The following is a 12255-nucleotide window of genomic DNA, read 5'->3' on the forward strand; positions in this document are numbered from 1 at the left end:
GTTGGTGCCTCTGTATTATATGCATAGCTTTCAAATGACTGATGAATGAATGTCCCCTGTGCTTGTGGATGGGGATGTGGGCTGGAGAGAGAAAGTGGTGAGAGAGAAAAACAGGACACCACTTAAATGTCAATCAGTAGGAAACTAAACTGTTACACCATGGGATCCATCCAAACTATAGATGGAATAAGACATAGTCTGAAGGAATGAGAGAGACAGGTTTAGGTAGGCTTGGGAAGCTCTGCATATATCATTGAGTGACTTAGAGCAAGTCATGAGACAAAACACAGAAAACACAGAACATTCCCTGCAAAGGCATGATCGCACATGCATTGAGAAAGTCCTGGAAACCTACATTCCAAATCGCTGGCTGAGGTTTCTTTTTTTTTTTTGTCTTTTTGCTATTTCTTCGGCCGCTCCAGCGGCATATGGAAGTTCCCAGGCTAGGGGTTGAATCGGAGCTGCAGCCACCGGCCTATGCCAGAGCCACAGCAACGCAGGATCCAAGTTGCGTCTGCAACCTTCACCACAGCTCATGGCAACGCTGGATCCTTAACCCACTGAGCAAGGGCAGGGACCGAACCCGCAACCTCATGGTTCCTAGTCAGATTCGTGAACCACTGCGCCACGACGGGAACTCCATGAGGTTTCTAACTTATGAGTTGGAACCTCCTTCACCACCCACACGATTATTATTATCATTTTTTAATGTTCCAAACTTCTAGCATTTGGTTTTCAAGGCAATGGGAGGAAAATTTACCGGCTTGTTGCTGGAAAAGGTAACACGGAAAGCAGCAGTTCTGCTCTTGTTTGATGTTTGTATATCCTTGGGAAGAACCTGTGTGCAGACAAACCATCCATTCCTTTATTCTTCCCTATATTCGCATCGGGGTATAATGGTTCAGCATGCTTACTCCGGAGTCAGGCAGAATTTTATATTATTTTGGGTTTGTGACTTAGCTTTCCTGAAGCTTAGCTTTCCAGAAGCTTAGTTTCCCTACATTGAAAATGGTGGGAAAGATGAAATTAAATAATCTGTGTAAATTTCCTGGCACATAATAAGGGCTTAAAAACATTCACCATTATTTTTGACCATCCATCCATTCGTCTATTCACTTGTTCCCTCGCCATCCCGCCATCCGTTTACCTATCCCCCTCCCTTCCAGCCCTCTTCCTCTCTTCTGTCCGTGTGTCAGCATTCCAAACTCCCTCCTTTTCCTTTCTTCCTACCTTCCCACCTTTCATACACTTCTCTCTCCATCCATCCATCCTTCTGTCCATCAGTCCATCTGTCCATCATCCACTCATCCAGGCATCCCTGCCTGGTGCTCCACGCCAGATCGTTGAGATTACAAAAACAAATAACACACAACCCTTGACTCCATGGGGAGCCCAGCTTAGATGAAGAGACAGAAGTAGGCCTCTGGCTGTAGGGAGTATTTGATCCTGAAGGGACCAGAGAGAGAAAACCTGGGAAACTGTTTAACTTCCGTCCCAGCCCTGGAGGTTGTTTAAGAAGATATGTGAAACCCAACTACCTCCCAGGGCTCTTGATGGCTCAAAGCTCAGTGGATGAACACGGCTTGATCAACACAGTCAGTAGCAGTGCAACGCTGCCCCTTCTGTCACGCCCCCTGCGCCCCATCAAACAAACAAACGGCATAATTTGGGCTCCAGGGTGACCGTCTGTCATGCTCTTCAAAACCAAAAAGGCTCCTCTGGGCTTATGCGATGTCGTTTCCCTGCCTCTTTCCACCAACTGCCTCACCTCCATTTGGCATCAAATATGGTGCGTGCAGGGAGGGTCCTGCCCAGGCCACCCTGAGGATCGTTGCCGTATTTATAGAGAAAACAGGACTCCTCAGACTAACAGGATTTGCAAAGGAAGGCTCTCCTAGAAAGGAATTCCAGGTTTCTCTTCTGAAGGCTGAGCAGCAAGGCTGGAGGCGGCAGTAAATCTCCAGAGAAACTGACTCTGGGAGAAATTTCCCTCCTGGCAGCAATTCGAGGGCAGGGGAGCATTTCATGCACAATCTTTTGTCTCAGCCTCCAGCGAGCTGCCAGTTTTCATCCTGGCCCTTAAGCAGCCCTGAGCGTTGGTCACTATCCTTGTCCTTATGAGACTCAGTGTCTTTTGGGAGAGACCAAGAAAGAAGCTTGGAATGACCACTAGGCGTTATTAAATATTAGAATGAGGGGTAATGAGCCTGTTTTGTGTATTTTTTGGTTATAAGTGACAGAAATAGATGAAGCCAAGCAGGATTTTTGTGGATTTATTTTTTGGCCACACCTGTGGCATGCAGACATTCCCATCCAGGGACTGAACCAGTGCTACAGCAGTGACCCAAGCCACATTGGTGACAATGCTGAATCCTTAACCTACGGAGCCACGAGGGAACTCTCAAGCAGAGATTTGTAGTTTTATAAAACTGGTTGAGCGGGTACCCACCCATTTGATGTTCATGACAACCCTGCAGGTTTATCTGCCTTCTATACCCACTCCCCCCAGCCTCCCTGGCACCCCACAGTCTGTTCATGCAGCCAGAGGGATCCTGTTAAAACCCAAATGACAGTGCACATCCCTTCTGCTCAAAACCCTCCCCCAGCTCCCACCTCCCTCAGAGTAAAAGCCAAATCTTGACTACGAGGTACAAGATCCACCCCCCTCTGATGTAATTTCCTGGTTGTTGGAGACCATGGAAACTGCTGAACGATGCAGTGAACAAATTGGGCACACGTGCAAAAGCACAACCACAAGGAGATAGTCTTATCATTAACGGCACCTGATTGTGCTCATTAACCTACACCACTTTCTCTAATAAAAGGCATGTGGGCTGAAGCCCAGGCATCTTTGTGCTGCGAAACAGAGTGCCTCCTGGTCCCCCATCTTGCAAAGGTAAGCATCTCCTGTGATTTACTATGCTGAGCCGTCCCTCTTCCAAGATCTCCCGTTGCCCTGCAGCACTGGCCGTGGCAGAGTGGTGCCCAACGTGGGGCATGCACAGCATTTCACACAGTCCTTGATCTTGTTCTTGAAGTTGTTTCAGTTCTTGTTTTCTCTCCTTTTTCTGTTTTCGCATCAGTTCTGAGTGTGCAAATCCTTTTCTAGAGGCAAGATGGTCGTCTCTCCTTCTTCCTGAAACGGCTCAACATGTAACTCACTGCACAGAGTGCTCAGCTCTTTTTGACAGACGGCAATGCTTTTGCTGAGCCTTTCTTTCAGGCTCCCCCTTCGGCAATCATCATGTCCAGGGGGATCTTAACATGCTTCTTTACAACCTCTGTTCTTTGTAGCTGATGGTCCTCTAGAATCCCAATCAATTCCCATATTTCCCGAAGGTGATTCAGGGCTTTCTGGGGACATACCATGGACTCTTCTGCCAGCACCTCACTTCTCCTCATGGTGGACGGTCCAAGCAGGTGGGCGTCATGGCCCCTGAACTTCTCCGCACGGGCTCCAGGACAGCCACCAGCTGCAAGCATCCTCAAGCATCCTCAAGCATCCTCAGGCATCCTCAGGCATCCTCAGGCATCCTCAAGCTCACTCCCTATCAGCGCTACAGTGGCTGCACCTTTTTGGATTCCTGGCGGGTGTGTGGAGCGGTGGCGTGGAGGAGGGCCGGCTGACATGTGACTTCCCAGGAGTGGCGCTGGGAGCATGGGGTTGACGTGGTGCTGCATTGTGGTTCTGGCTTCATGGAGGGACAGGCCATTCTTGAAGTTCATCTTATGGGCCAGGCTTCCCCTGATGGACGAAGACCACAAGGATTGGAGTGGGCCCCATGGACTCCATTCCTGGTCTGTCTTGCCGTGGTCTCTGAAGTCTCAGGGAGGAGGCTTGTTTTACACAGATGTACTTTATTCATGGCTGGAACTTCAAAATGAGAAATAGGAGGTCTCTGTTTCACTGGTATGTGTCTTGTGTTATGCATGTGCGGCGTTGCCAAAATTCATGAGAGCTCTACTTGGCTTAAAGGAAATTAAGCGCTTACGTAAGTTTTCAACATACCTAAAGTAAATGAATTTTTGGTTCACGTGAACTGCAAAAAATTCAGTATCAGACATTTATTATTAGATGTTAATATCAAAGTTTGTTGCTCTAATATAGACATGTCTTTAGAGTCCTAGACATTAAGTATAATTCCTTATTGTACTGGGTTTAATGGAGGAATGTAACTGCATTTTATTAGGAGAAAAGAGTCTGTCTTATAGCTTGTTATTTTGAATGGAAAGATGGGGGACAGAGTCATAGGGATACAGAAAGTGATGGAAGATTCGTGGGACATGGACAATAAGAAGAATTTTGTGCATGGTTGGGGCTAAGTTTAAAATTTCAGTAAACTAATTTTAAAAGTAAGCTAGTACAAAACTTGAATTTGGGTTTGGTCTCTGTAAAAAGAAGGATTTTCTTAAGTCAGGGCTATGGAAAATCTAAGACGGCCTCTGGGTTCTTCACGGCTCCCTGGCAATTCCAATAATGAAAAAGAAATGGTTAGAAAACGTGTTTTCCACTTGGAAGACTTTCTATGTCCTAATTTGGCTATATTTGGTAAAAATGAGGGTAATTTTAAAGAAAGACCGTTGTGATTCATAGTCTAGTTTTGTCTATTGAGATTAGTGTTTGCTGTTTAAAACTCACCTCCCTAATAGTTCTCTGCTGCTGTTACATTATTATAAACTTAAATTATTTCTCTTAATAATTCAAGTTTGTTTCTGAAGCTGATTGTCATAATCAGCTGGGCGACTATCAGATGTTCCATGATAGCCAGGAGAATATATATACATTCTGGAAAAGTATCATTTAAAGGGTTGTCTCCAGGTTAGATAAAAGGTTTTGTTTTGTTTTTTTTTTTTTAAATCAGGAATTCTTAGGTGCCATGAAAAAGAGTGAAGAAAATTACCTCTTAAATTTATATTTCTCAGTTAAGAAGGGCCTCTGCATTGGACTGGTCTATGGAGAGAATTGGTGACTTCTCTTATTAGAGAATCAAGGCTCTAAGAAGAAAAACACCAATGCCTGGACAAAAAGGAAGACATCATCAGAAGCTGATCACTGTCCTAAGATTGCCACACCTGATTCGTATGGTTATTTTACTTCTGATTTACCCTGATGGGTGTCTCCCCTCCAAGGCTCTTATTATTGCTACAAGGTGGGATCCCCCACACCTGGCTGGTGAATAACCTGTTCTGACCCAGGCCATCAATTGTTTTGTTACTCAAGCTCAATTAGCAACAAGTGAGACTTTAGCCAATCGCTATAACTTTGACAGGCTATATTAATTTAAATCGAGACTCCTTAATTTTGGGAACAATGAAACTATCTAGGGATAACCAACCTAATAACACTAGGAAATTGGGCTGGATGGACAAAGCCAGTATATAATTTCCTTCAAAGATAAGAAATGACTAGCCAGCTGAACAAGGTGAAAGCTCTTGAATTTTTGTTCATGACTTTATTACTAATAATTTTATATTTTTATTAACAGCTTTCATAAAACTGCTATTTCTTGCTTTGCCAAATTTGTAACAGAGTCTGATAAAATGATAGTTGGCTTGGATCTGGCATTGCTATGGCTCTGGCATAGACTGGCAGCAACAGCTCTGATTAGACCCCTAGCCTGGGAACCTCCAAAGGCTGTGGGTGTGGCCCTAAAAGGACAAAAGACAAAAAAAAAAAAAAAAAAAAAGAGTAGATCTCACGTTATTTTTTTAGCTACAATATAAATAAGTTTGTAGACTGCAGGTATGGCTGGATCCAGGTGCTCAACCTGTATCCTCAGGTCCTACCTCTCTCAGCCTCTGGATTATTCAAGCCAACTACTGACAAGCCCATTAACAATCCCAGAAGAAACTAAGGAGCTTCTCTTTCACAAGTGTTTCAAGAGAAATCCTAGGATTTTTTTTCTTCCTTCCTTTTTCTTCTCTCTTTCCTTCCTTTTTTTTTCCTTTTTTGTTGTGTGGCATCTGGAGGTATACAGGCTAGGGGTTGAATCAGAGCTGTAGCTGCAGGCCTATGCCACAGCCACAGCAACGCCAGATCTGAGATGTCTGCCAACTACACCACACTCAAGGCATTGCTGGATCATTAACCCACTGAGCAAGGCCAGGGATTGAACCTGTGTGTTCATGGATGCTAGTCAGATTCATTTCTGCTGAGCCATGACAGGAAATACTTTTTTTTTTTTTTTTTTTTTTTTTTTTTTACCAGCTGCACCTACAGCATGTAGAAGTTTCCAGGTTCAGAGTCGAATTGGAGCTGCAGCTGTGACCTAAGCCACACTGCATCCAGACGAGTCACATCTGTGAGCTACACCAAAACTTGTGTCAATGCTGGATCCTTAACCCCTGAACAAGGTCAGGGATCAAACTTGCATCCTTACAGAGACTATGTCAGGTCCTTAACCTGCTGAACCACTATGGGAACTCCAAGATAAGCTTATGTTTTCTTTTTGCTTTTTTCTTTTTTTGGCAACCCTAAGGCATATGGAGTTCCTGGGCCAGGGATCAGATCCAAGCTGCAGTTGTGACCTTCCTAGCAGCTGCATCAATGCTGGATCCTTTAACCCACTTTGCTGGTTGGGGAGTGAACCTGCGTCCTATTGCTGCAGAGATGCCACCGATCCTACTGAGCCACAAAGGAAACTGAGAATCTTCATTTTGGGCCTAAATTGCAGACCTTTCCAGCAGGGAGGAGGTGTGTCCCTGGGCAGAACTGTCAGAAGAGCCAGGGCTATCTCTGAACTTTATTATTCTGGGTCTGAGGCCTTGTACCCATCTATGAAAAACCTCTGACTCTCAGTGAATGGGGTTAAAAAAAAAAAAAATCTCCAGAGTTGTTGGGAATACCAAGCTGCATCACCAAATAAAATTTGAGGGAGTTCCCATTGTGGCTCAGAGGTAATGAACCTGACTATTATCTGTGAGGACGGGGGTTTGATCCCTGACCTTGCTCAATGGGTGAAGGATCTGGTGTTGCCATGAGCTGTGGCATAGGTCATAGACGTGGCTCAAATCTGGTGTGGCTGTGGCTGTGGCAGAGGCCAGCAGCTGTAGCTCCAATTCAACCCCTAGCTGGGGAACTTCCATATGCCATGGGTGCCGCCCTAAAAAAGACAAAAAAAAAAAAAAATTGAAAGGAGGAAACCCCTCAGATTATTCTGTCTTCTATCATCATCACCATCTACAAATGTAGAATAGATATACATATAATTTTTTTGGCTAGCTTATATAGCTGGATTTGCACAAGTACATGATGAGAATGTACTTTATTTGCAAACATTTTATTAAAAAAATTTTTTTTTTGTCTTTTGTCTTTTTAGGGCTGCACCTGCAGCATGCGGAGGTTCCCAGACTAGGGGTCGAATTGAAGATACAGTTGCCAGCTTACACCACAGCCACAGCAACACCACATCTGAGCAGTGTCTGTGAGCTACACACAGCTCATGGCAACACTGTATCCTTAACCTACTGTGCGAGGCCAGGGATCAAACCTGCAATCTCATGGTTCCTAGTCGGATTCGTTTCCACTGCGCCATGGTAGGAACTCGCTTATTTGTAAATATTTTTTATAGAGAGAAAGGTACAGTCTTTCTCTAAGCTTTTCTAACATACTATTCTTTTAAATTAACATGCGCTCCCTCTGAACCTGCTGGCCTGGACTCGAGGCTTTTGAACAGGTCCTGGTTCGGTTTGGGGGAGGCTCACCAGCCAGGACCAGCATCTGATCCACAGGGAAAAAAAAAAAAATCAAAAGGATAGAAGAAACAGCTCCTTTTTCAGGAAAGGCCATGATGTCTCCAGGAGTGGCATAAAGATCCCTGGAAAAGCTCATATTCTAGGAAACGACAGTCAGGACAAGGCGAGGAGTGTTGCCTTGTCCCCAGACAGATGCCTTGTGGTCTCTGCACCCCAGGACTACCTGGAATGCTCTTCCCTGACTTACTCTTTTCCTCCCACTTTCATCTCAGCAGTAGTGACTCTCCCGCTGATGGGAGCATTCAACCAGAGGCTGAAAACTTCATGGTGGAGATGTCGCAGAGGTGACATGGTTTTTAACATTTTAAACTCTAAGATTCAATGGCCCAGGGATTCTACTGTCTTCAGAGTCAAATTCATGGATATTGATGAGTTCCACCTGAGACGGTTAGGAAGCCGAGCTAGAGTACTAAATGGGATCCGACTAAAATAGAGAGCAGGCTACAAAGTAGACTGTGGGCAAAGGCAGAGTGCCCAGGACGCCTCAAATTCTTCTCCTCTTTACCCTTATTTGCTCCCATCAGAGGTTCTCAGCCCTGGAGGACTGCACTTTAGAATCACCCAGGAAACCTCTAAAAACTGTAGAGGTTTGAGGTTGTAGCCTCAACCCCAGATCAATTAAATCAGCACCCCTGAGGGTAAGCCCAGGCACCAGAATTTTTTTGGTCTGTTTTTTAGGGCCCACCTCCAGCATATGGAGGTTCCCAGGCTGGGGGTTGAATCGAAGCTGCAGCTACTGGCCTACACCACAGCCACAGCAATGCCAGCTGCATCTTCGACCTACACCACAGTTCATGCAAACACCATATTCTTAAACCCACTATGTAAGGCCAGGTATTGAACCCACATCCTCATGGATACTAGTTGGATTCTAACCCACTGAGCCACAACGGGAACTCCCAGGCATCCATCAGTATTTTTAAAGTTCCACAGTTGATTGCAAAGTGCAGCCAAAGTTTTTTTTTGTTTGTTTTGGTTTTTTGTCTTTTTAGGGCTGCACCCACAGCATATGGATGTTCTCGGGCTAGGGTCCAATTGGAGCTGTAGCTGCCAGCCTACACCACAGCCACGCAGGATCCGAGCAGCATCTGAGACCTACACTACAGCTCACTGCAATGCCGGATCCTTTACCCACTGAACAAGTCCAGAGATCAAACCCGAGTCCTCATGGATGCTAGTTAGGTTTGTTTACTGCTGAGCCATGACGGGAACTCCAATGTGCAGCCAAAGTTGACACCCACTGTCAGGTGACCTTAGCCATCCCTTTGGCTTTAAATAGGCAGACAGCTTCAGCTGTGACCACTTCCTCGAGGTCTAGACCTGCTTGTCTTTCTCCTCAACATTACCATTGAAATGTCTATTGGACAGCTTATCTTGCAAGAGTCAAGTAGATTGTTTTCTTGAGACCTGCTCGTCCCAGTCCTCTCCATCTCAATGACTGACCAATCACTCGCTTGGTTCAGGTGAAAGATGAGATTAATTGACTGATTTATGCTGCATCTTGACATGGAAATTCCCAGATCAGGGATCTAATCTGAGCTGCAGCTTCAAGCTACACCACAACTGCAGCAATGCTGGATCCTTAATCCATTGCACTGGGCCAGGGATCAAACTCATGCCTCAGCAGCAAGCAGCAACCCAAGCTGCTGCAGAGACAAGGCTCTGCAAGAGCTCTGGTGAACATCTTTCTTGATTCTTGTTCTCACAATCCATATCAAATCTGTTAAGAACTCCTACTGGTTGAATCTCAAAATACATCCCTGTTCTAAACCCTCCTCACCATCTCCCCAGCTGAATCTTTCCAGTCTGGTCTCTTCCAGCAATCAGAGTGAAACCTATTAAAAAGGGAAATTCAGCATGAAAAGATGCTCAGCATCATTTAGTCATTGGAGGAATACACAATAAACCACAATGAGCTATCACTACAGACCCACTAGAATGGCTAAAATCAAAAAGACTGACAATGCCCTATATTGGGGAGTGAACAATGGGATAAATACTTCGGAGAACTGGAAGTTGGATGACCAGCAATTCCACTGCTGGGTAATGCAAACCTATGTCCACACAAACCTCATATGAGAATGTTCATAGTAGCTTATTCTCAATAGGCCCAAACAGGAAACAGCCTAAATGTCCATCTCCAGGAGACTGAGTAAACAAACTCTGGTGTATTCAGAAAAAAAAAAAAAATACTAATACATAACAGCTATGTAAAAAACCCTCAAAAATTATTACATTGAGTGAAAGCAGCCACATACAAAAACCATACTTGTATTTATTATTGCATTTATTTAAAGTTTTAGAATAGAAAAAGCTAACCTATTGTGATAGAAAATGAATTCGTACTTGCTTCAGAGGTGGGGTTGCATTAACTGAGAAAGGGCATGAGACCCAGAAACCTATGGTCAATTAATCTTTGACAAAGGAGGCAAGAATATAAATGGGAAAAAGACAGTCTCTTCAGCAAGTGGCACTGGGAAAATTGGACAGCTGCATGTAAATCAATGAAACTAGAACACATCCTGACACCACGCACAAAAATAAACTCAAAATGGCTTAAAGACTTAAACATCAAAACACCATAAAACTCCTAGAAGAGAACACAGGCAAAACACTCTCTGACATCAACCACACAAATGTTTTTTTAGGTCAGTCTCATAAAGCAATAGAAATAAAAACAAAAATAAACCAATGGGCCCTAATCAAACTTATAAGCTTTTGCACAGCAAAGGAAACCATTAAAAAAAAAAAAAAAGATGACCTATGGAATGGGTGAAAATATTTGCAAATGATGCAACCAACAAGGGCTTAAGCTCTGAAATATACAAAAAACTCATACAACTCAATGGCAAATAAACAACCCAACTGAAAAATGGGCAGAAAACCTAACTAGACATTTCTCCAAAGACATATGGATGGCCAACAGGCACATGAAAAAATGCTCAACATTACTAATTATTAGAGAAATGCAAATCAAAACTACAATGAGGTACCACCTCACACCTGTCAGAATGGCTATTATTTACAAGTCTACAAATAGCAAATGCTGGAGAGGGTGTGGAAAAAAGGGAACCTTCCTACACTGTTGGGAATGTAAATTGGTACAACCGCTATGGAAAACAGGATGGAGCTACCTCAGAAAATTAAATATAGAATTACCATATGATCCAGCAATCCCACTCCTGGGCTTATATCCAGACAAAACTTTCATTCAGAAAGATACATGCATTCCTATGTTCACTGCAGCACTATTCAGAATAGCCAAGACATAGAAACAACCTAAATGTCCATCGACTTATAAATGGATTAAGAAGATGTGGTATAGATACACAATGGAATACTAGTCAGTCATAAAAAATAATGAAATAATGCCATTTATAGCAATATGGATGGACCTAGATACTAGTCAGATTTGTCTCTGCTGAGCCACGACAGGAACTCATGGATGGACCTAGAAATTAATCATACTAAGTGAAGTAAGTCAGAAAGAGAAAGCAAATATCATATGATATCAATTACATGAGGAATCTAAAATATGGCACAAATGAACCAAACTACAAAAGCCTACACTGCTGTGTCTCCAGACACAGCTGGTCCTCAATAAGGATTTGCTGAATGAATAAACTGGATGAATGAGGAATTAATGGGTCGACAAATGGAGACACAGCTTTGGCATTCGGATAAGAAGTCTGAATGGGAAATTTCTTCGGAATCATAACCATATGGAGGGCATATGTTTCTACACTATCAAAATTGTTCAATAATTTTTTTTTTTTCTCTTTTTATGGCCAAACCTGCCATATGGAAATTCCTGGGCTAGAAGTTGAATAGGAGCTGCACCTGCAGGCCTACACCACAGCCATGGCAACATCAGATCCGAGCTGCATCTTCAACCTATGCTGCAGCTTGTGGCAACACCGGATCCTTAATCCACTGAGAGAGGCCAGGGATCGAACCTACATCCTCATGGAGACAAGGTTAGGTTCTTAACCTGCTGAGCCACAATGGGAACTCCTCATTCGATAAATATTTATGCCAAAAACACTACAGAGGGAACTTGGAGACACATAAAATATAAATGAGCTTTCAAAGAGCCCCCTGTTCCATTTTAATTCATGTCTTCACAACAAACCTAGGAAGTAGATGCTATTTGTGTCCCCACTTTGGCGGGAGGCACTTGAGATTTAGAGATACTGGTCGCTGTCACACAGCTGTAAGACAGGGCCCCGGTCTGTCTGAGGCTAAAACGCGTGATCTTTGCTGCTGCACTACCTTTTCTTCTTCGAACTACTTTAAATTTAAACAATTTTAAAGTGCATTTTAGGACGTAGTATCTAGGGATTTAAGAAATGAGATTTATAGTCACAAATTAGGGTTCACCTCTCTTTTTTCCAATTAAAATTTGAATATATGAAAAACAGATCTTTAGGAGAGAGGCTGTGTGAAGAATCACAGCTCTGCAAATAGTCATCCACTAACCACTTTGCGGAAGAAAGGAAA

General features: G+C 43.6%; 1 long non-coding RNA gene across 2 annotated transcripts; it reads left to right on the forward strand.

The window, feature by feature from the left end:
• The first annotated feature begins 2847 nt into the window (after positions 1–2847).
• Positions 2848–9945, forward strand: LOC102157885 (uncharacterized). Of its 2 annotated transcripts, XR_002340059.2 has the most exons (4): positions 2848–2896; positions 3110–3992; positions 4863–5573; positions 8803–9945. It is a non-coding gene; the product is annotated as an uncharacterized LOC102157885 (long non-coding RNA). The 2 variants fall into 2 exon arrangements; XR_014832612.1 differs by lacking the exons at positions 4863–5573; positions 8803–9945 and having other exon boundaries at positions 3295–4718.
• Positions 9946–12255: the final 2310 nt, after the last annotated feature.

The sequence above is a fragment of the Sus scrofa genome, chromosome 17 (genome assembly GCF_054392235.1).
Source record: "Sus scrofa isolate SSC_HxYL_T2T_F1_AM1 chromosome 17, Sscrofa_HxYL_maternal_Yorkshire_Landrace_v2.0, whole genome shotgun sequence".
In the NCBI taxonomy this organism is placed as follows: Eukaryota; Metazoa; Chordata; class Mammalia; order Artiodactyla; family Suidae; genus Sus; species Sus scrofa.